Here is a 22770-nt window from a genome sequence, read left to right as displayed (position 1 = left end):
GATGATGAAGATGATGGAATAACGGTGGAGATGATGGTGATGGTGGAGATAATGGTGATTGTGGTGGTGATGGTAGTAACTATGATGATGATTATGGTAGACATGGTGATGATGAGGATGGTGATGGTGACTATGATGATGATTATGGTAGACATGGTGATGATGATGGTGATGATGGTGAAAACTGTAGTGATAATCATAGTGATGATGGAGATGAACAATAGTGGAAATGATGGTGATGGTGGAGATAATGGTGATGGTGGTGGTGGTGATGATGATGATGGTGGCAACTGTGGTGATAATCATAGTGATGATGGAGATGATGGAATAACAGTGGAGATGACGGTGATGGTGGAGATAATGGTGACAGTGGTGGTGGTGATGGTGGTGACTATGATGATGATTATGATAGAAATGATGATGATGATGGTGATAGTGGCAACTGTGGTGATAATCAAAGTGATGGAGATGATGGTGATGATGCCGGAAATCATATTATGGACAGCAGGAAACAGATTTCCTTGAGGAAACTGGAGATCTGTAGGGGCCACAGAGGAGAGACATGAATACTTCCCCAAACTTCAAAATAATGGGCTTCTGATTCCACATGAATGAGACCCAATAAATTTCAATTCCATTTAAGATCAGATTAAAGACATTTCTAACTCTCGTAGGATGTTGAGGGAGCATTTCAGTTCCCCTCATTGGTCCAGAAACACATTTGAGCAATTCACTTCCTCATTATGGACACCCCAGATAACTGGCATTCCTGAGCACAGAAGCACTACCAAGACCACAACTGATGCTGACAGCGAACAGGGTAAGAGTTCAACAGTGGACTGGATCACCCTTTGACCTAGTGGAGACCTGGCACCCACTGCCGGAATCCTTGTCCCTGGTGGTATATCTTCTGCAGCTAAAAGCATGAACATTTGCATGGAAGCTGGTTTTATGAGACATATAAACATTTATTTAAAGATAACTGAAAATAGCAACATAGAAAATAACTGCTTCCTGACTTTAAAATGCCCTTGCCACGAGTCTTGGCAGTATAATTATGCTTGTACAAATTTGCAGCTACTGTCAAGTACATCTACGAGAAACACGACTTTTAAAGACTTTATAATGCAGCAGTAAAATTTCTGCTCTGGGCTAAAATATCATGGATCAAGATGTCAGCCCAGGAGCCAATAATGTTATAGCCTTTCAACTCACATCTCTAGATTTAAGTTGTAAATGGAGAATTAATATCAAGGTAGGCATTTTCAACAACTGCAAATTTTTCTGTCCCCAAATTTGGTGTTGTCTAAATTAAGAAATTCTTAAGTGTGTCAAATGCCAATTTCATCCTTTCAGAAGTGTTTCCTTTGCAGGCCTCACACCTTGTTCCTGTCTCTCCCACTTCATGATCTGGGTACGCTCTGTCTCTTGCCATGACCTCTGATGTCACTGGGTGCAGTCTTCCCTCTGGCTTGCTGTGCTCCAGTCACACCGGCTTCTTTCAGCCCCTCCTGCCCTCTCCTGCACTATCTCCTGGACTTTCCATGCAGTTGCCTTGTTGGGTCTCAGCGTGCACGTCATCACCTCCAAGAAGCCTTCCCTAGGCACCAGACACACAGCAGCTCTCCCATCTATATTGTCTGTCTCACTCAGCTATTGCCTTGGGAAGATCTAACTGGTTACCTTTATTTTGTTTACTTGACTTAGAAATCTGTCTTCCATGTAAGAGTATCAAGCTGTCTCAGTCTTTTGTTCTGCTATAACGAAATACCTGAGACCGGATAATTTACAATGAACAGGATTTTATTTCTCACAGTTCTGGAGGCTGGGAAGGCCAAGATCAAGGAGCCAGCAGGTGCACTTGTCTGATGAGGGCTGATCTCTCAGCCTCCAAGGAGATAGCTTGTTGCTGCATCCTCCAGAGAGGACAAATGCTATGTCCTCACTTGGCAGTGGGTGGAAGAACAAAAGGATGAATGTTGCATGAAGCTTTTTTTTTTTTTTTTGAGACGGAGTTTCACTCTTGTTGCCCAGGCTGGAGTGCAATGATGTGATCTTGGCTCACTGCAACCTCCACCTCCCGGCTTCAGTGATTCTCCTGCCTTAGCCCCCCGAGTACCTGGGATTACAGGAATGAACCACCACGCCCGGCTAATTTTTGTATTTTTAGTAGGGAGGTGTTTCTCCATGTTGGTCAGACTGGTCTTGAACTCCCGTCCTCAGGTGATCTGCCCGCCTCGTCCTCCCAAAGTGCTGGGATTACAGGCGAAGCCTCTTGAATCAAGGTCTTAATATCACTCATGAGGGAAAAGTCCTCATGGTTCAATCAACTCTTGAAGGTCTCACTTCCTAATACCATCACACTGGCTATTACACTTCAACCCCTGAACTGTGGGAAGAAAACTTTCAAACATTCAAACCACAGCAGAGCCCGAGCATCCCAGGGCTAGCAATGTCCCTGACACATGGTTAATTCATACACATTTGTTCATTGAATGGATCTTTGCAGTGACTTTCCTGATTCATGTTTTCTGTGGATCTCCCTACGCCCTGGACCCACAAACCCTGAGACTCTTGTGACCTCCATGACACCTAGTACTGTGCTGGGGATTGAGGGAATACTCTGTAACTTGGTTGGATACAAATTTGGGGATTCTCCTCTGGGCACCTCTTCTTCCTGTTAACCACACTACGCTGTATTCATTGAACCATGCGCACGAGCTACTCAGTGGGTACTTCTGATACTGCATTAGAGAAGTCAAACTATGCTTTGTCAATTCTGAACATTCTGGACTTATTTCAGGGTTATACTGGTTTACTATATACTTACGGTTTTAATGTTATCTTTTATGATTAGAGTATTTGACATTTGCATAGTTATAACTTTGAATAATCTGTAAGCCAATTCTGCTTTTAACATCAGTGTTTGCAAATATATTTGTTTTATTCCATACTTTGCCCTATCTTGAGGTCTCAAATCAATAGAAATGTCTTTAAGTATATTTTTCTAAGAGGGTATGTGAGTAGAATGGCGTCTGCATGCTCACACACCTGCATTTCATTCATGGGTGATTCACCTTTGTGAGGTTAAGAACTCAGAGGCCACAGATATCAACCTCAAAACTTGGTAGCTGTAGCTGCCTTGTCAATTGCCATAGAGAAATTAATTCATACCCTTGAGATTTTTCTTTCTCTGGAAATAACATGTTTGTTTTGTGTGTGAGATTAAAATATTCTTTATATTCTTGGAATAAGATAAATCAACCGTTTATGCATAAATATTGGTCTTACTTATTAACTTTGCCTGAAGGGGAGTAAATATTTTCAATTTATAGTGTCAGGAAATCATAAAAACATCTTTTTGATCATAGCTAATGCTCCTTTTCTTAATGTGATGTCTTTGTAATTCCAAAAGTCATACATTTTCTGCCTGGGTCTCTTTGTAATTTCCACTGATCTGGACACTTTTTAAGCTGAAGGAAAATGATCCCATGTGGAAGCTTTTGAATGTTCATGGATGACTGAAGAGCAAAATAAAGAATAAGTTATGTGTCAATGCAAAGGCTCCTTTACTCTCTCTCCATCCTGCCACACTTTTTAACAATATTTGACTGTTTATAGAAAAGGTAATAATGCATTGAAGGATTTATAACATTTGTAGAATTAAAATATATAATTATGTGAGCATAAAAGCTTGGGAGGGATAAAATGGAATTTTACTGTTGTAAGGATTTTACATTATGAAGTAGTATAAAATCATTTGAAGGTAGATTTTTATCAGATAAAAGTACTGTAATCTCTGAAACTTTGTAGGGTAGTGACTAGCCAATAGCTAAGTTAAAATTAAACTAAAATTAAATATTAAGTTAAAATTAAATATTCAAAGCTCAATTCTTCAGTTGCACAGGTCACATTTCACTATTAAGTGGCTGTATTGAATAGCACAATTATCAGAGAAAGTTTATTGGGAATAGCTACTCTAAATGAAGAACTAAAGTAATAGCACAAAGAGGTATGACTATAAAGTCAACAGAGGAAATAATATGGGATATTAAATGTACTTAATCCCAAAAAGGCAAGAAAAGAAAAGCAAAGAGCAAAAGAACCAAATAAGACAAATAGAAAACAAATGCTGAGATGACAGTTTTAAAAGCAACCCCCAAAATAATCACAGTAAATATAAATGGACTAAATATTACACACAAAGGCAAAGATTATCAGACTGTAAAACAAAACAAGACCCAACTGTCTGATTTTCTCAGGATTTGCATTTTAACTCTGAAGATACCAACAGGTGGAAGTAAAGGGATAGCCAAAGACACAGCATGCCAATATTAAGGATGAGAAAGCTGGAACCACTCTACTGATACCAAAGTAGCCTTTAAGACAAGGAACATTACCATAGATAAAAAGTAATATTTCATAATGATAAATGACCAATGCATCAGCAAGATAAAATAGTTCTACATGTGTATATACTTAATAACAGAACTTTAAAATACATGAAGCAAAAACTGGCAGAACTAAGGGTAGAAATAGACAAATCTACAATTACAGTTGATTTTGACACCTTGTCTTATTAATGAACAGAACATACTGACATAAAACTTAGTAAGTATATCCAAAATTTGAACAACAGTATAATTGATGTGAGTAGAACATTACAGCCAGGAACTACGGGGGACACATTTGTTTTTCAAGTGCATACAGAACATTTACTAAAAGCATGTCATGGGCCATTAAATAAATCTGAATCTGAATAAGTTTCAAAGTACAATAACATCAAATTAATTATTGCTAATAACAAACTATAAGAAGAAGATCACCAAATATTTGCAAATTAATGAACATATTTCTAAATAACCTGTGGATCAAGGTAGAATCAGAAAATATTTTGAACTATCATAAAAACAGGACATATCAATATTTGTGGTGTGCAACTAAAATAGTGGCTAGAGGAAAATTTATAGCTCTAAAATGCCTGCTTTAGAAGAAAAGGACGTAAAATAAGTGATCTAAACTTTCATCTTAAAAAGCTAGACAAAGAAGAGGAATTAAACCAAAGTAGAAAAAAGAAGATGATAGAGAAGAACAGAGATGAATAAAATAAAAATCAGACAAATAAAAAGGAAATTGACAATGTTGAGAGTTTTTTTTTGTTTTTTTTTTGGAAGATTGATCTGGTAAATAAATTACTGGTAAGATGGACCAAGGAGATAAAAGAGGAAACAAAAATTCCAGTATAAGAGTAAATGGCATCCCTGCATTAAAAGAAACATCACAAACAAGTCTATCCTGATAAATCCTACAACTTAGATGCAAAGGACAGACTCTTTGAAAAACACACATTATCGCCGGGCGCGGTGGCTCAAGCCTGTAATCCCAGCACTTTGGGAGGCCGAGACGGGCGGATCACGAGGTCAGGAGATCGAGACCATCCTGGCTAACATGGTGAAACCCCGTCTCTACTAAAAAATATAAAAAACTAGCTGGGCGTGGTGGCAGTGTCTGTAGTCCCAGCTACTCGGGAGGCTGAGGCAGGAGAATGGTGGGAACCCGGGAGGCGGAGCTTGCAGTGAGCTGAGATCCGGCCACTGCACTCCAGCCTGGGCGACAGAGCGAGACTGTGTCTCAAAAAAAAAAGGAAAAACACACATTATCAAAACTGTCACAAGAAAAAATATAAAACTGAAATAGCCCTGTATCAACGAAAAATACTGGACTTATAAAAAACAAACACGAGACTACCCATAAGGAAATGTACAGTCTCAGATGACTTTGCTGCAAATTCTATCAAACATTTAAGGAAGAAATAATGTCCAGTGTATAAAACCTCTTTCAGAAAATGAAGGGACCACTTCCCAACTCTCTCTCCGAGGCCAGTACAACATCAATACCAAAACTGAGAAGCACATTATAAGAAAAGTGAACTTCAGACCAATATCCCTTATGAACTCAGATGCAGAAATGCCTAATAAAGTATTAACCGATGAGATCCAATTTTAGTAATATCTACACAATATTACATTATGACCAAGTGGGGTTTCTTCAGGAAAGTTAGCTCGGTTTAACCTTCAAAATCACTCAGTGTCACTCTCCACAGTAACAAAGTAAGGGAGAAAATAACCCCTTATGATTACCTCAATAGAGGCAGAACAAGAATTTGACACACTTTGACACCCGTTCATGATTTTAAAAAACATCAGAAAGCTGGGAATAGTAGGAAACTCTCCAGATCTGCTGAGGGGCATCTGTGAAAAACCTCCAGCCAGTATCTTTTTTTTTTTTTAGACACAGTCTCACTCTGTCACTAGGCTGGAGTAGGTGCGATCTTGGCTCACTGCAACCTCCACCTCCCACGTTCACGTGATTCTCCGGCCTCAGCCTCCAGAGTAGCTGGGACTACAGGCGCCCGCCACCATGCCAAGCTAATTTTTGTATTTTTAGTAGAGATGGGGTTTCACCATGTTGGCCAGGATGGTCTCGATCCCTTGACCTTGTGATCCGCCCGCCTCGGCCTCCCAAAGTGCTGGGATTACAGGTATGAGCCACCGCGCCCGGCTGCCAGCCAGTATCTTAACGTGAAACAGCAAACACGTACCTGCTAAGACTGGGGATAAAGCTGGGCTTTCTGCTTTGGCCACTACTTCTCAACATTTGACTGGACATTCTAGGCAGTGTGTGAGGCCAGAAAAAGACATAAATGTGTAGAGCTGGCTGGTCAGGGTTTAGGCTCCGGGCGAGGATGAGCGAGCGAGGATGGCAGCTGTCTCGGGCGGCTTTGGTGAGAGCCTCCAGGGAGGAGCCACCTCTCTGGATGTGCTTGGGGCTGGCCTAGTCTCCTGGAGGAGCTGTGGATCTCACATGCTTTTTGAGGCTGTTTTTACAGCGTGGCACCTGGGCTGGGGAGTGGTGGGAAGGGGCAGAGGTGACGGGTGACCCTGGTCAGTGTCGGAGGCCCTTGCCAACGGCTGTGAACGTGCCTGGAGGAGTTTGCTTGGTTTCCACACGGAAGCACCACAGGCTGGGAGGCTCAGGCAGCAGCAACTCACTGCACAGGTTCTGGAGGCCACATGTCCTAAGTCAAGGTGTGGGCAGGGTGAGTGCCCTCCGAGGGCCGTAAGGGAAGGGTCGGTTCCGGGCCGCCCTCCCAGGGCTGTGAGGGAAGGGTGGGTCCCGGGCCACCCTCCGAGTGCCGTGAGGGAAGGGTAGGTTCCGGGCCGCCCTCCGTGGCTTAGAGAAGCTTCATCCCAATCTCTGCCTCTGTCCTCCTATGGCGTTCTCCCTGATGTGTCCAGCTTCCTTCTTTTTATAAGGACACCAGTCCTATTAAGCTAGGGGTCCCCCTACTCTCCTATAACCTTATCTTAATGTAGCCAATGATATCTTTGATGACTCCATTTCCAAATACGGTCACATTCGGCAGTGCTGGGGTTAGGACTTCAACATATGAAGTTTTGTGGGGACACAATCAAACCTGTAGCCATCTGAGGTGCCTCCCCCGTGTGTCGAACAGCTGACACAGGGCCGCCCTGCAAACCCAGAACTGCTTGGTGCTGGCCCTCCACAGGCTGCCCCAGCCCTAGCAGGGCCCTGGCTCCACATCCCGTCCACCCTAATGTACCCCGTTTGCTGCTGTGGAGAGCCGTGTGGGTGCAGGGAGGCAGCGCCGGGTCCCTGATAAGCGTGGGTGCACCTGGGGTTGGAGAGAAGCCTGGATCTGCAGTGGTGGCCCTGTGGCTCTGCACCTGTCTGCCTCCACCTGGGCGGGGAACTGCCCCGGGTGTCTTGTCAGAATCAGCAGTGGGAGGTGTTTCGCTCACAAGAGGTTCATGATTCCAAAGGGGACCAGTGACGTGCCTCCAAAATGAAACGTACTTTTGGAACTTAATAATTGTCCTGTGTTTCTTATTTCAGAGAGAGAAATACACTTTGGTTTGTTAAAGGCCAGAGAATGACCAGTTTCTGGGTTTTGGTGAACTGCCATCTGTCAGTTTCTCCCTCAGCTGGCGATGCTGTCTCAGCTTTGCTTTCTGCCGTAGGGGCACTCACCTTTCACCTTTCACCTTTCCTAGTTGGCCTGGTGGGTGACTCTCTTCCCTGGGGCCTGAGGCCCCCGGCTGGTACCTGATGCTCTGCACTGTGCACAAACACAGTCCTGTCTCTCATGACAATCCCAAACTCTCCTTGGGTGGAGTTCCTCCTGGAGAACAGCAGCCCCAGTGTGGGAGCCCTGGCTTCCTCCCTGGAGATCTCACTGGGTCCCCACCCTGTCCCTGTGCCAGGCCTGGCTTCCTCCTTTACCCTCCTTCACAGCCAGACTCTCCTGGGTCAGGATGGGCCCAGGCAGCTTCAGAGGTCTGGCTCGCTTTCTGGCCACAGCCTCACAGAAGGTAGTGGGCGGTTCTGGATTCGGGCCGTTCTGGTCTCAAGCAGCCCATCAACTGAAGTGACACAGGACGGAATGGACACCAGAAGACTGGCGTCCATGGGCCACGCTGGAACGTTCTGGAAGAACTGAGTAGCCCCTCTCTTGACCCAGGCACCAGCCTCCCTGCTAGCCCTCTCTCCGGGCTTTTCAGGGACAGGAGCAGCTGGGCTGGCTTCTTGCTGCAGGTCGTTCTGGCCAGGCAGGCCTGTGATGCGAGGGGGGCCTGTGTCCCTGCTCAGCTTCCTCTCACCCCACGTCTCCATCTTTCCTCTGCATGTCCCGGATGCTGCACGTTCCTAGGATCACGGAGGCCTGGGCTCTGTGCCCCCTGGTGTCCATGGTCCTGGCCTCTTGTGTTTGGGTGGCTGTGTGCTGCCCACTGGCTGAGGGGCTGAAAGAGAAGGGACAAGAGCACCTCTGGGGCCTTGCGAGGACACAGGCACAGGATGGGAAGACGAGGGCCCTGAGTGGCGACCCAAGTCAGGCCAAGACCTGTGCAGGGAGCCGGGACCCCTCTGTTGATTTCCTGAGGGTCTGAGGTTGTCTGGGCTGCAGTTCGTTGCCTAACATTATGTGGGTGAAGCCAAGTAGTGATTTCATTTCACCAACGAGGAAACTTCTCCAAAGAGAATGAATGCGCTGCCCAAGGTCACTGTGGGGGAGAAGTGCAGGCCCTGGCGTCCCTCCTGCAGCTGAGCCCCACGCGGCCCTGCCCTCACCCTGCTGGGCCGCTTCTGCAAGAGCGGCGGTTGGAGCTCTGGGGACATCCCAAGGCTGAGGCCTGTGACTCCTGGTGCCAGGCGGCCTGTGTGGGGGCTGAGCCCTCCTCCCCTCCCTGCCCACAGGGCTGTGCCCGAGGAGCTTTCCCAGCCAGCATCCACAGCCCACGGCTCCCTCCTGCTGGATTTTGAAAAATGCATCAATGCTCTCCTGTTGTTCGTACCCCAAACGGGGATCCCAGGATGTGTCGGGTAGGGTACGTGGAGGCAGGTCTCCCCCAAAGCTGCTCCGTGGAGCCCTTGCAGGGCTTGGTGCCAAACGCATTTGTTGAAACTGAGGCCAGTGTATCCTCTCAGTCAGCTTATTTTACTCAGCTCAGTACAGGAGTAACTCTGTGTTTACTGGTTCTTGGGCAGAAAAATAAATGAAAGAAGGCATGTGTGCTGTGTTTACCTGGCATCCAGCAAGCCACACACAATTAAAATCTCCTTGTGGGGTGCCGCCTGTCTGCAGAGCCTCCTGCTGGGCTCCTGTGTTACCCTCTCCTGGAAGCAGACAGGCAGGAGGTCCCTGGGGCAGGGGCCTCCCCGTTAGCACATCTGGTTACCTGCCACTTTCTTTTGATCTGTAATGTCATAGGGAAATAGCTTCACAAGCTAATTACTTTGCGATATTCACGGGGGAGGCATGGGGGCCTGCATCGTGCAGGCAACTGCAGCAGCCAATAAGTCTGGTCATGCTCCTCGATGAGCTTGGGCAGAAGGGGCTGGGCACAGCAGGGCCTCTGTCCTCACTCCAAGTGAGTGCAAGCAGAGATTTGTCCCTTAATACAGCACAAAAGCAGACTTTATATTTTGAATGTAAACTACATTATGTGAAACGGAATGAGTCCCCAGGAGTTGCAAATGTGCCCTCCAAGCTGGCATCCTCTGGGTGGCGGTGAGAGCCCTGGCTGTCAGGGTGCAGGGCACGTGCTCTTCCCGGGTGGCCTGGGGCCTGGTGCCCGGCTGAGACTCTCTTCCAGGAGACCCTCAGCCCCAAGTCTGCACAGAGTCCCACCCAGACAAGCAGGGCTTACGAGGGGGACTGTGGCCTGGGGAGACCCAGCGCTCCCCCACGCTGTGCATCCTGGATGTGGGTCTGTTCCGGGTTTCAGAGCAGTGAGCACCGTTACTAAGCATGGTGCACCCCCCATGGTGTCCTGGGACCCTCTGAGGCAGAGGGAAGGCTCAGCGCCCAGCCATTCCATCCTATCAGGGATTCAGTCGCAGGACAAGGGAAGCAGTGACCCTACCCGCAGGTGCTGGGTGACCACAGCCCATCCCTGGCCTCTGTCATTGCTGCGACCACCCAAGCCTGCCAGCTCTGCCTTCTCCTCCTGAAACCCTGACATGAGCAGAGGAAGGCCACTGCAGCAGCTTCACGGCGGCACAGCAGGCACCCTGTGAGGCTCAGGAGTCATCCCCGAGGGCCTGTGCTGAAGCTGCCATCAGGGGGGCTCACTGGGGCCTGGGCACTGGCAAGGAGGGAGGGTCCCTGCTCCTTTGCCCTGAGAGCTGGATCCACACAGGTGGTCCCTGCACCATGGGAACCCCTTCTGCGCACCAGCCCAGCCAGGGCAGCCTGGAAGAGCAGAACTGCAGCGCCCGTAGAGGGCTGCCCCCGACTCTGCATCAGGCGGGGTCCCCCACGGGCCCGCTGCTGTGAAGCCACCTCTGCCTATGCAGGGCTTGTCCGTCAACATCTCCAACATCAGCACCGATGCAATGATGTCCATCGGGTGCTTTGGGCACCATGGACCACTCAGGAGGAACAGCGAGGGCCCCACTGGCCCCCAGAGCTCCTTCCTCAAGACCCCTCCTCTCCATCTTCAGAAACACGGCCCTCACCGATGGCTGCGCTGTGCACGGGGCCTGCAGGGTTGTAAGGGGGCAGCTGGAGTCCTGCGTCAACTCCGCCCTTTCCAGGTGTGAGATGAGAAGGCACACCCAGCAGGGATGGGGGGAAGTGCTCAGGGCTCCTCAGTACAAGGTCAACAGAGAGGACAGTGCTCCAGCCACCAGCACCCGGACAGGGGCTCCAGAGAGTGAATCCCCTCCCGACCTCTCCTTCTCTGGGATTTCCCAATCTCTTAACTACCCACAAAGCAAAGGGCTCAGGTAGAAGGCACTGCATCCAGAGGCAGAGACAGAGGGAAGAGGTAGAGAGAGAACGTGCCCCACCTCCCTTTCAGAGCCACCTGGACTGTGTGAAAGGTCCCACGGAGAGGCCCAAGGTGTGTAGATAGAGCAAGCAGCAGAGAGAACCGCTGATCCTCCCTCCTCCACCCAGACCTCCAGGAGCTGACCCTGTAGTGGCTGGGAGAAATGGCCACCTTGGTGCCCTGAAGGGGGTGCTGTGCCTCTGTATCCCTGCAGTAGAGCCCAGGGGGCAGGTCTGTGCAGAAACTCACCTGCCAGTAGCCCCAGATTCAGAGAGGAGCTCCTGCATCTGGACAGGCCACGGTGAGGGCAGCCAGGATGAGGGTTCCTTCCCCGGGGCCCGGATGGGCCAGCAGCAGGGCTGGACCTCAGTTTGCATAGGTTGCAGGGATATCCTGGGTCAGGGTGCAGAGCAGCTGTAGGGTCATACGTAAACAGAAGCTGCCGCCTGCAAAGCACATGTTGAAGGCAGTGGTTGAAAGCTTGGTGTTTGGAATGAAATGAAACAGGATTTGAGCTGCTACGCTGCAGCTCTGAAACCGCGCCACTTTCTCTCTCACCCCCCATTTCCCACCTAAGAAATGGAGATTACAAGCCCACTCCAGAGAACGGCCATGGGGGTTTCAACCAAAGAAAAACATGAAGGGCTCTGGGAGCCCAGGAAGCACTCAGAAATGATAGTTACAAATCTAGCTCCTTTTCCCTTTGTTGAAAGATACGCATTCAAGACAGGTGCAGTTGAAATAAAAAATTAAAAGGGACACCTTCAGATGCACCACAGAGCATGACTGTGCTGACAGAGGGGAGTGCCCCCTGCAGAGGCGCACTGACAGCGGCCGGACTTGCCTGGGAATGGGGGCCAGAGCAGGGTGGGAGCAGAGCAGAGCCAGGTATGCCTGTGCCGCCCAGGGGAGGTGATGTGGCAGGTGTGTGACCCGGGAGGGAGGTGGCCGCGTTGCTGTGAGCACAGGGCAGGGGCCCCGCCAGGATGGGGGACCGGATGTGAACACAGGAGAAACTGGGAGTGTGGATGAGGCCTTCGACTCTGCCACGACTCACCTTCATCTCAGGGACTGGATTTCCTCAGGCAAACGACGGCCTGGCTGGTGGACTCAGGTATCAATAACTGATGACTGAGCATCTGTGATGGGCCAGCACTGCCAGGCACCTGGGGTACATGAACGTCAAATGAGAAGGTTCTTGCCCTTCTGGAGCTCACAGTCTAGCAGGGCAAGGAGGAAAGAACAGACTCAACGCACACATTCCCCGGTCACCGAGAAGGGGACGTGTTTTGAACACGGTGAGGAGAGGGCAACCCGGGCTTGGTAGGTAAAGATCAGAAGGAGGGATCATGGCAGAGTCACACGGGGAATGAGATCAGGCTTCATTCACTAAAAAGGTGAGATTTGAACAAACTTGAACGAGAGTTTGATTAGTTAGCTATGGCTGCGTGACAACTTTCCCCAAAGTCAGCGGCTTCAAGCAACATACCCGACTATCTCACATTCTCTGTGATTGGGAGTCCCCGTGCCTTAGCTGGGCCCCTGCTCAGGGTCTGACAAGGCTGCTGTCAAGATGTCAGCCTGAGCTGTGGCCTCATCAGAGTTAGGGCTGGGGAGGAATCTGATTCTCTGCTAACTCAAGTCACTGGCAAATTTTGGTTCCTTGGGGTTGTAGGACTGAGGGCTGTGTTTTCTTGCAGGCAGCCAGCCCCAGGCTGCCCTCGGGTCTCAGAGGCCACCCTGTTTCTTAGACTACTGAGTTCTCCAATGTGATGACTTTCTATTCTTTCTTTTTTTCTTTCTTTCTTTTTTTTTTGAGATGGAGTTTTCACTCTTGTTGCCCAGGCTGGAGTGCAGTGGCGCAATCTTGACTCACTGCAACCTCCACCTCCCGGGTTCAGGCGATTTTCCTGCCCCAGTCTCCTGAAAAGGTGGGATTACAGGTGTGCACCACCACACTGGGCTAATTTTTTGTATTTAGTAGAGACGGGGTTTCACCATGTTGGTCGGTCTGGTCTTGATCTCCTGGCCTCATGTGATCTGCCCACCTGGGCCTTCCAAAGTGCTGAGATTACAGGCGTGAGCCACCACACCTGGCTGACTTGCTTTCTTAAAGCCAGAAAAAAGGGATGTGTGTGGAAGGTGGAGAGGAAGGGGAGAGAAAAAGATGGAAGCTCAATTCCATGTAACATAGTCACATAACCATACACAAGGGGTGGTGACCTTAACTGTGGGCTCTCCTTAGAAGTCGGCCCCAGGTACTGCCCACACTGAAGGGGAGGGGTACACATGGGTGTGGCCAGGGGGCAGGAGATGGGGGTGACCCTAGAGTCTGTCTGCTACAGAGAAGCTGAGACGCTTCCTAATAAAACACGGTCAGTCTGGGCAGCCGAGGGATGCTGTGGAATTAAAGTGAAGCAAACCTGGGGGCTGGTACTGGCAACATTCCTCCCTGAGCCTCCTCTCTCTGGTCTTTCAATGTCTACAGAAGTAAAGGCTGCTTAAATGTAAGCAGGAAGGCCTCAGTGCTCATCCATCCCCAGGACGGTTCCTCCCTGGCAAGAGTCTGGGCCTCAGGGAGACTGTGAAGAGGCGCCAGCAGAGGAGCCTGCAGGACACACACAGGAACAGCCATGCTGGCCCCTGCAGCGGATACTATGGGGGGTGCGGAGACCCAGTGGAGATGCACTGACTGGGGTGCCCAAGTGTGACCCTATCATCTCTCCCTGAGTTTCTGGGGACCAAAGGAACCCACAATTCCACAACTGAGATGGCAGTAACATGACATCTATCCAATGATAACTAGGAGTGTGATGTGACCTAGCCTTGCTTTTTTTTTTTGAGATGGAGTCTCACTCTGTCTCCCAGGCTGGAGTGCAGTGGCGCGATCTCAGCTCACTGCAAGCTCCACCTTCCAGGTTCACACCATTCTCCTGCCTCAGCCTCCCGAGTAGCTGGGACTACAGGCGCCGCCACCGTGCCCGGCTAATTTTTTGTATTTTTAGTAGAGACGGGGTTTCACCGTGTTAGCCAGGATGGTCTCGATCTCCTGACCTCGTGATCTGCCTGCCTCAGCCTCCCAAAGTGCTGGGATTAGAGGCGTGAGCCACTGCACCTGGCCTATCCTTGCTATTTTATAAGCTTTATTGAGATGTAGTTCACACACCATATAATTCAACCATTTAAAGCATACAAACCAATCATTTTCAGTTTATTCATGGACACGTGCAACTCTCACCACAGGTAAATTTTAGGGTATGTTCATCACTCTGGAAAGAAACCCCATGCACTTCAGCAATCACCCTCCCTACTCTACCTCACCCCAGGTTCCCAGTCTCAGCTCTCGGAAAACAGTAATCTACTTTCTGGCTCCATAAACGCCTCTGTTCTGGACATTTCATATGAATGGACTCACACAGCATGTGACCTTTGGTGACTGCCTTCTTTTATTTCGCATAACTTTTTGAAGGTTCAAAAGCTGCAGCATGCATCACCAATTCACTCCCTTTTACTGCTGCTAAGATGCTCTTGTATGAATATGTGGCATCTTGCTGTCCACCCGTCCTTGGATGTGCACCTGAGCTGTTTCCATGTTTCAGCTGTTGGTTGTGAAGGGTGCTGCTAGGAACATTCACGTGCCAGTTATGTGTGGACGTGTTTCCAGTTCTTTTGGGCACCGTATCTTTGTTGATCTGCATCCATGTGCTCAACCCTGAGGTTTACGAACCACAAAACTTGAAAATACCTCTTGTGGGTTCCATGACTGAAACCTGCTTTCTTGCTAACCTGAAGGTGACTGTGTGGTGACCGAGCTGCACGTTCACACTCATAGCTACAGCCATTTTGATGACGGGTCTCCAACACGCCACAATTTGAGCCAAAAGAACCTTGGCCTCCGCACTGCAAATCATTTCACTCTATTGCCGAGATGTGACTGGGGAGACAATTATCTCAGCATCAATCACAGATAATGTTGGAAGGCAGGCCAGTGCCCTGGGGCATCCTCAGAGCTGGAGATGGTAGGGGCTGTCAGATTAAATTAGGTTTTACAACTCTTGAAGCTAAATCGGGATCTGAGCAGGAAAATCAACTTTTCGCTCTCAGATACGTGAGGTGTTTATTGGGGAGATTACAATGTCCATCTGATTTGAACTATCCCTACAGATCTTATCTTCTGCCTGTAAGGCCGAGAGCCTGAGCCAATGGTGTGACTTTGCTCACGTGGGATTAAACAAAAGCTCCCAGTAAAGGTTCATACAGGTGGACGCTGCTGGTTACCTTCCCGCTGAGTTTCCATTCCCGCACCCTCTTTCCCAATGGATCCTGACTTTGTTTAGCTGTCCACACAGCCAACGCCTCAGGGGAAGCCAACCTCTCACCTTGGTGCGGCGATGGGGCGCAATGATCCAAGTGACTCTAGTTCCCCTTGCCGATGGGGAGAAACGGGCATGTGACCCAGCTCTGACCGGTGAGATATGGCGGGAGCTCCACTCTAGGGGTTCAAGGAAGTTTCCTCACTCCGAGGAGATGCTTACAAGAAGAGACGGTCCTTCCTGAATCTCTGAATGTTTTGCATCTGGATGTAATGCCTGGAACTGTTACGGCCATCTTTCTCCCAGCCTGAGGATGAAACCCAATGGAAGATGCAGAGGAGAGGGGAGGACCTGGACCTTGGCTCACATCTTTGTGCTGCTTGATCAGGCGCCGGAAATCCACCCTACATCTTACCTCTGAACTTCCTGTCTTCTGAGATGCTTTCTGTGGCAGATTAAATACGGTCATATATTCTTTGCTGCTCCTCCTATCAAGAATTGGGGTCTTCTCCCCACCCTCAAATCTCAGTCGGTGACTTGCTTTGACTCCTAGAATGTAGTGGGAGTAACACTGTGTGGTTCTGAGTCTTGGCCTTAAAAGGCCCCTACTCCTGCTGTCTTAGATGCTTCCGTAAAGAAGTCTTATGTAGCTTCTGTGAGGATGAAAGACCCATGGAGGAGAAGGTTCTGCTGGCTAAGAACCTTCCTCTCCATGGGTCTTTCATCCTTAAAGAACAGTTCCCAGAGAACCTGCCAGCTAAACACAGCCACATACCTGAGCCCAGGCAAGAAGATTCACCTAGGAAACCTGGATTCATGAGAAATGATAAATTGTGGTTATTTTAAGCCAGTAAGTTTTGGGATGGTTTGTTACACAACAAAATCTAACGGACACGCTTTCCTTATTGTTCAGGCCGTTATGAGTCTGCGTTGTTTGTTCCTTATTGGTAGAAGCATCCTACTGGGAACAGTCGTCCAGCCCAGGCTCCAACTCAAGGCAGAGTTTTCTCCTACAGAATCCGGCTGCTGCCACTCTGTTGATGGGGAGCTGATGTCTCCTCAGAGCAGGCTGTCATTGCCGAACTACATCTTTCTCTTTTGAAAATGCTGGTGTGTATTGAGCAGAGCCCTCCGTGTCACGCCCACGAGTTTGCCTGCTCACCTAAGCATCACAGAGTGAACCGCGCCTGTGTTTCCTTCTGCAGAGCAGCCAGGGCTTGCTTCTCCCCTAGCCTTTTCATCTCCTCTGTGGCCTCCTTCCTGAGGGTGAGCTCACGGGGCCTACTCAAGGTCTTATGACCAGGAGGCTACCACAGGAAACCCCAAATCTTGCAGTGTGAGAGACATGTTTACTGAGGCCTGGGTTTATGTTCTTAAGATCCGACGAGCTCCTTAAAAAATTATTTTTAATAAAAGTATTTTATACTGTTAAGTAAAACAGAAATGAAGAGAATTCTGGAGAAAAATGTCAAAGCATATGTATAGAAAAAGTCCTCCATTTTTATAATTAGTGCTAACATAAACACAACACTGACTGGGCACAGAGTGCCGGGCACCATTCTCTGCAGAGGTCACAGAACAGTGCCCTCTGGTCTTTCATGATGGTGCTTTCCAGAGCTGATTCTGTTGCATGAAACCTGAGACATGTTTGTCATCGACTACATGACATTTAAACCTAACATTTTATAATACGCATTTTCCACAACTATTAAAAAAACTTTCAATATAACTTTTTAAAGCCTCCATCGTATTCTGTTTCACTCTTTGATGGTTAGACACTTAAGCTTTTCCCTACACCTCATTTTTATAAACAGTGCTGGATTCACCAGCTCATTCATTCCCTCCAATCAAGAAATAAAACTATACCAGCTACACTGCCAGGGATTTCATGATAAACCGAGCTTGGCCTGGGCCTCTTGGGGCCTAAAGCCAGCGAGAGGCCGGCAGGAAAGCAATCGGGTGCCCGGGGCCAGGCTTGGGGGACTGACCTGCTGGAGGGGCTGATGGCCCCATGAGGGTGGCCTGCTGGTGGCAGTCACGGGGAGAGGGTGGTGGGGCAGGTGGGCCATGACAGAAGCTGATGAGGGCTTGAGGACCGTGAACCCAGCAGCCTGGAGGGCGGGGGTCAGGGTCAGCATTAGGGCCCAGGCGGGGTCATGAAGGGGGCCGGGATGGCACCACTACCGTGAGCCCTGCAGCCCTCTCCCTGTGACTGCCTCCTGGAGGTCAGGGTCAAGGTCAAGGCCCAGGAGGGGTCAGCAGGGGGATGCAATGACACCATGGCCACGTGCCCACCTGGCAGCCTAGGGGCAGGAAGGGTGGGGACACAGGGCAGCAGACAGTGCGCTGGGCACAGGGAGGATGGCAGGGTCAGCAACCCTCTGGGCTACAGACCTCAGCTCAGGCGGACACAGCCAGCGGCCCGCACCGGCGGGAACAGCACGCCCCGGCGTCTGACGCCCTGAGTGAACGTCCCGGCGCGAGCAGAAAGGATGACGGGAAGGGGGCGGGGCTAGAGTCACGTGCACCCGCGATGGACGACGGGAAGGAGAAGGCGCCCGGGAGCCGCTTCTCCTCGCGGGGCAGCCAGGCCTCGGCATGGTGGCCTTAGGGGCTGGGCCGGGAGCCCGCGTAGAGGAGGAGGAGGAAGCGGCGGTGATCGTCCCGAGGGCTCCGCGGAGTGCGCACTCACCGCCCGGGCCCTCGGGAGGCAGCCCCCGCTCTCCACTCCCGGCCCCTGGGAGGCAGCCGCCGCTCTCCACTCCGCACCCGCAGGACCGCCATGGACCCGGTTGCTCTGCGCGGGAGCTGCAGGTGAGGCGGACTTGGCTGTGGGCCGTGGGCTGTGGTGGGGTCGCCCGTCCGCAGCTGGGCGGGACACGTGCCTCGCAGGCCGGACCTCTCGGTGCCCGCGCCCTGGGCACACCCTGTCTCCGTCTCCGTTACCCCCGTCACCCCCTTCTCGCCCCTAAAAGTCTCGCGTCGGCCTGTGACCTGGGTGGACTGGAGCAGCCCAGGGACGGCGCATTCGCTTCCCAAGTCCGCGGCTGAGGAGCGAGGCCGGGTCCGGGGCTAAGGAGCCGGGAGGAAGCGGCCGGGCTCCTGACCCTACACGGAGGTCATCTCGGAGTAGCGGGATGAAGGGCGGCGTGATGGACTGTTCTGGCTTTGCTAAATCTGCTGTAAAAAGGAATGCATGACTTCCATCAGGAGGGAAGACACTCTGAGTGAGAGGCAGCTGGCCTGGAGGGGCCGGCCCAGGCCATTCCCGACCCAGGCAGAGCGTCTGCGCCGGTGCGAGGGGCAGAGGTGAGACCCGGTGCCACCCGAGAGTGCGCTCCAGGAACCTGCAGCTGCAGGCACCGTTGATCCTCCACTGGAGCCGGCTTCCACCAGGAGTGGGGAGCACATGGGAGACTCTGACGCTCCTGTGATGGCCCCATTACTCCGTGCCTGACTCCTCACCCTACAGACCACCTATACTGGCTCTTCGTGAATTTCCCTCGGACCCTGTTTCTAGCCTGGCTTTGTCTGTGAAGCTGAAGGCAGCCTGGGGAAAACGTGCAGTTTCTACAGGACATGAGCTGGTGACTTACATAATGGCTTATATAAGCCCCAAACGCAAATAAGCTAGAATTCCCCTGGCCCATCAGAGGCCCATCATGAAGCTCCTTGTTCCATCAAATGAAGTGTGAGAAGCCCATAAACATTTAGCATCGAGCTTCTCTCTGATGCAGGAGGGAAAGCAGCAGAAAGGAAGGCACCCGGGAGACCCAGAGGAGCATCTTTGTTTACCCAGCGTGGCTCTGTGGTCCTCCTGCCCTTTCTCACCGCTGGGCTGGGGTAGACAGCAGCCCACCACCAGCATCCTAAAATACAGACGGTAGTTCTGCTCTGCTTGCGGTGGCTGGAGGTCAGGACGCCAGGCTGAGGGCAGCCCGCAGATGGGGGCTGGCTCTTTCTTCCAGAGGAAAAATAGGGAAACATTCACTTCATTGCATAAATGAGTCCCAATTTGCATTTTACTGTATCGCAAAACCCAAAGGCCTTACTTTAGTATCTGATTTAGGCAATCACAGTTTCAGTAGCTTTTATTTTAGCAATATCAGAGTATTTTACCGACAGAATGGCATAAAACTGACAAGCAAATTAAAAATGGAAAATTCAACTGGTCATCTTCCAACTGCCATCAGTAAACAAGAGGATGAAGGTCAGAGAGATAATGTGTGTTCACGAGGGGAGTGTGTTTGAAAGGACCATAAGCGGTTGCAGTTGCCGTTGGAATCAAGATAATCTACTTTGTCTCACCAGGCGTTTTACTGGTATTTGTTTTACATTAGATTGGGAGTGGGATCCATTCCAAATGATGGTTTTAATCTTAGGAAACATAGTTGAAAATTGCTAGCCAGAGTGCTATTAAGAGGTATACACACCACTGAATTTTATACAATCCAGTTCCGTTTTCTTTTCCATTTCTAAGTTTCTCCCTTGGCAGGTCTCCTCTTCATTTGTGGGTGTGCCAGGATTGGAGGCTGGGGCTGCCTGGTGAAAGGATAGAGATTTCCTTTGCAGAGACTGGAAGGACAGGGAGTGTAGGAAGTTGCTAGGGGGTGAATTGTGTTCCTTCCCAGGTTAATATGTTGAAACCCTCAGCCTCAATGTGACTATATTTGAAGATGGGCCTTTAGGAGATAACGGAGGTTAAATAAGGTCACTGGGGTTGGGCTCTGATCTGATGGGACTGATGTCTTTGCATGAAGAGGAAAAGACACCAGTGGGGCTCTTGTCTGAGGAAAAGGCAGAGGGAAGCCACAGTGAGAAGCCACGGAGAGAGGCCTCAGGAGAAACCAGCCCTACCAACACCTTCATCTTGGATTTCTGGCCTCCAAAACGGTAAGAAAATGAATGGCTGCTGTTAAGCCGCCTGGCCTGTGGTGCTTTGTCACTGGAGTCCCGGCAGGCTCATACAGAAGCTAATGATGGAGACGAAGAGAAGATGAACTGGGATGTGTCTCCGTCAACCCTCAATTGTCCAAAGACTTAAACACAGAACTGAGCAGGGTGGGGATAGTGTCCTCGTTTTGCTGCCCTGGGAGAAAGCTGGCTTAGGCAGTCGCGAGAGGGCGGCACCACATCCAGGGTGGCCTGTAGGGGTCACATGGTGTTGGAGTTCTGAAGAGCCAGCAGTGCTGGGGCTCCATTTGGTGGGCCCGACTATCACATCGTGATGGAGGGTAGGGGGCAGGAGGAATGGCAAGTCCTCTGCGTTCTCTGTGTTGCTTGTCCAGACTCTGTGCTGCCTGACTGCAGGATCTCAGTACCACAGCCACCTGGAGAAAGGCCCCAACTCTTCTCCTCAGCCCCGTGGGGGTGCAACTCTCAGAACCCCCGGAGAAGGGCCCTCCCCACCTTTGCCTTCCATAACCTCCAGACCTGGCTTTCTGGATCTCCTCCTGCTGGGATTAAGCCAGATCACTTGGAGCCAAATCACTAACTGTCAAATCACCTAAAACTAATTGGCTTAATTATCAATTTGCCTAATGGTATATTTAACTAAAATCTATATTTATCAAATTTACATTGCCCACATGACAGAGCAATTCCAGCTCCATCTGAGGTTCCGCATCGATTCAGTTGTCGTCTTCTGTGTTTGCTTGTTCTTGACGATGTCACAAAGTTTTAGCTGGTCTAAGGATATTTCTGTCTCATTTTAATATTTCAGATAAGAATTGGTTAAATTTGTATTCACCTTATAAGTGAATATAAGTAAGAATTGATCACCTTTGTATTGACCTGGTAAGGTTTTGAGACGCCTTTTTGTCCCCTTTGTGAACTGTATGGTTTGTTTGCTTGTTTCTTGAGACAGGGTCTCAGCTGTGTCGGGCAGGTTGGCGTGCCATGGCGCAGTCATGGGTCACTGTGGCCTCGACTTTTCAGGCTCAAGTGATTCCCCTTCCACAAGTAGCTGGGATCACAGGCGTGCGTCACCATGCCTGGCTAATTAAAACAAAAAAATTTTTTTTTTTTCAGTAGAGACAGGGTCTCACTGCATTGCCCAAGCTGGTTCTTTTTCTCTTAAGATTGTACTGATTTCCTTTTGTTTTCAGCAGTTTGATTATGATGGAAATAAACATTAGTTTTCTCTGTGTTAATCGAGTTTGAGATTGACTGAATTTCTTAAATCTGTGGGCTGATACAGACGTGCTTGGCCGTTCTCTTTTCAAACCAGCCTTTCTTCTGTTTCCTCTCCCCAGACCTTCTGACTGATGGGGCAGCAGGGGGAGGGGTCATCTGTCAGAATCTGATAATCAGGTCATTTTTATTTATTTTATTTTATTTTTATTTTTTTGAGACGGAGTTTCGCTCTTGTTGCCCAGGCTGGAGTGCAGTGGCACATTCTCTGCTCAGCACAACCTCCACCTCCTGGGTTCAAGCGATTCTCCTGCCTCAGCCTTCCGAGTAACTGGGATTACAGGCATGCACCACCACTCCCAGCTAATTTTGTATTTTTAGTAGAGACGGTGTTTCTCCATGTTGGTCAGGCTGGTCTCGAACTCCTGACCTCAGGTGATCCACCCGCCTCAGCCTCCCAAAGTGCTGGGATTACAGACGTGAGCCACTGCGCCTGGCTAATTGGGTCATTTTAAATCCTATTGTGAAACGATATGATGGGGCAGCAGGGGGAAGGATCATCTGGTCAGAATCTGATAATCGGGCCATTTTTAATCCTACTTAATTGAGAAATGATACGAATTATGTCATGTAAGCATTTTAGTCTGACTTAAAGTATATAACTGCTTGCTTTTATTTAAAAGATAATAAATGCTTACTAAAGGAAACGCCATAGAACTGAAACAAGAAACAGGTGGCCCTGTAGATCCAGAGAAAAGTATCATTTAAAAGTTTAGATCAAAGGGATTTTAAAAATATCTTACAGTAGAACCAGACATTAAATTCACACTTCTCTCTCATCTGCCCCAGTGTTTACTCTGTTAGAAGTCTTCTTCAGGAATATCTTTACTTAACATCCTGTCACCAAGGAGCTGCCTCTGCCTCCACATGGAAGCCAGCACTGGGGTCCCCCTCGCCTCCCGCCCCTTTAA

General features: G+C 49.5%; 2 long non-coding RNA genes across 4 annotated transcripts in view; one reads left to right on the top strand and one right to left on the bottom strand.

Moving 5' to 3' along the window:
* Positions 1-7897: 7897 nt before the first annotated feature.
* Positions 7898-18143, bottom strand: LOC105489776 (uncharacterized). Its single transcript, XR_011614468.1, has 4 exons — positions 18062-18143; positions 12412-12520; positions 11604-11800; positions 7898-8822 (listed from the first exon to the last, which is right to left on the bottom strand). It is a non-coding gene; the product is annotated as an uncharacterized lncRNA (long non-coding RNA).
* A 65-nt stretch (positions 18144-18208) lies between these two features.
* LOC139358762 (uncharacterized) overlaps positions 18209-22770 on the top strand; it is a 152137-nt gene continuing 147575 nt past the window's right edge. For all 3 annotated transcript variants that reach the window (XR_011614249.1, XR_011614248.1, XR_011614247.1), the window contains exon 1: positions 18209-18481. This is a non-coding gene — a long non-coding RNA (uncharacterized lncRNA). The remainder of the gene's footprint in view (positions 18482-22770) is intronic.

This window comes from Macaca nemestrina, chromosome 15 (assembly GCF_043159975.1).
Source record: "Macaca nemestrina isolate mMacNem1 chromosome 15, mMacNem.hap1, whole genome shotgun sequence".
In the NCBI taxonomy this organism is placed as follows: domain Eukaryota; kingdom Metazoa; phylum Chordata; class Mammalia; order Primates; family Cercopithecidae; genus Macaca; species Macaca nemestrina.
Note: the sequence above shows the minus strand (reverse complement) of the source record. Positions and strands in the feature narration are given on the sequence as shown.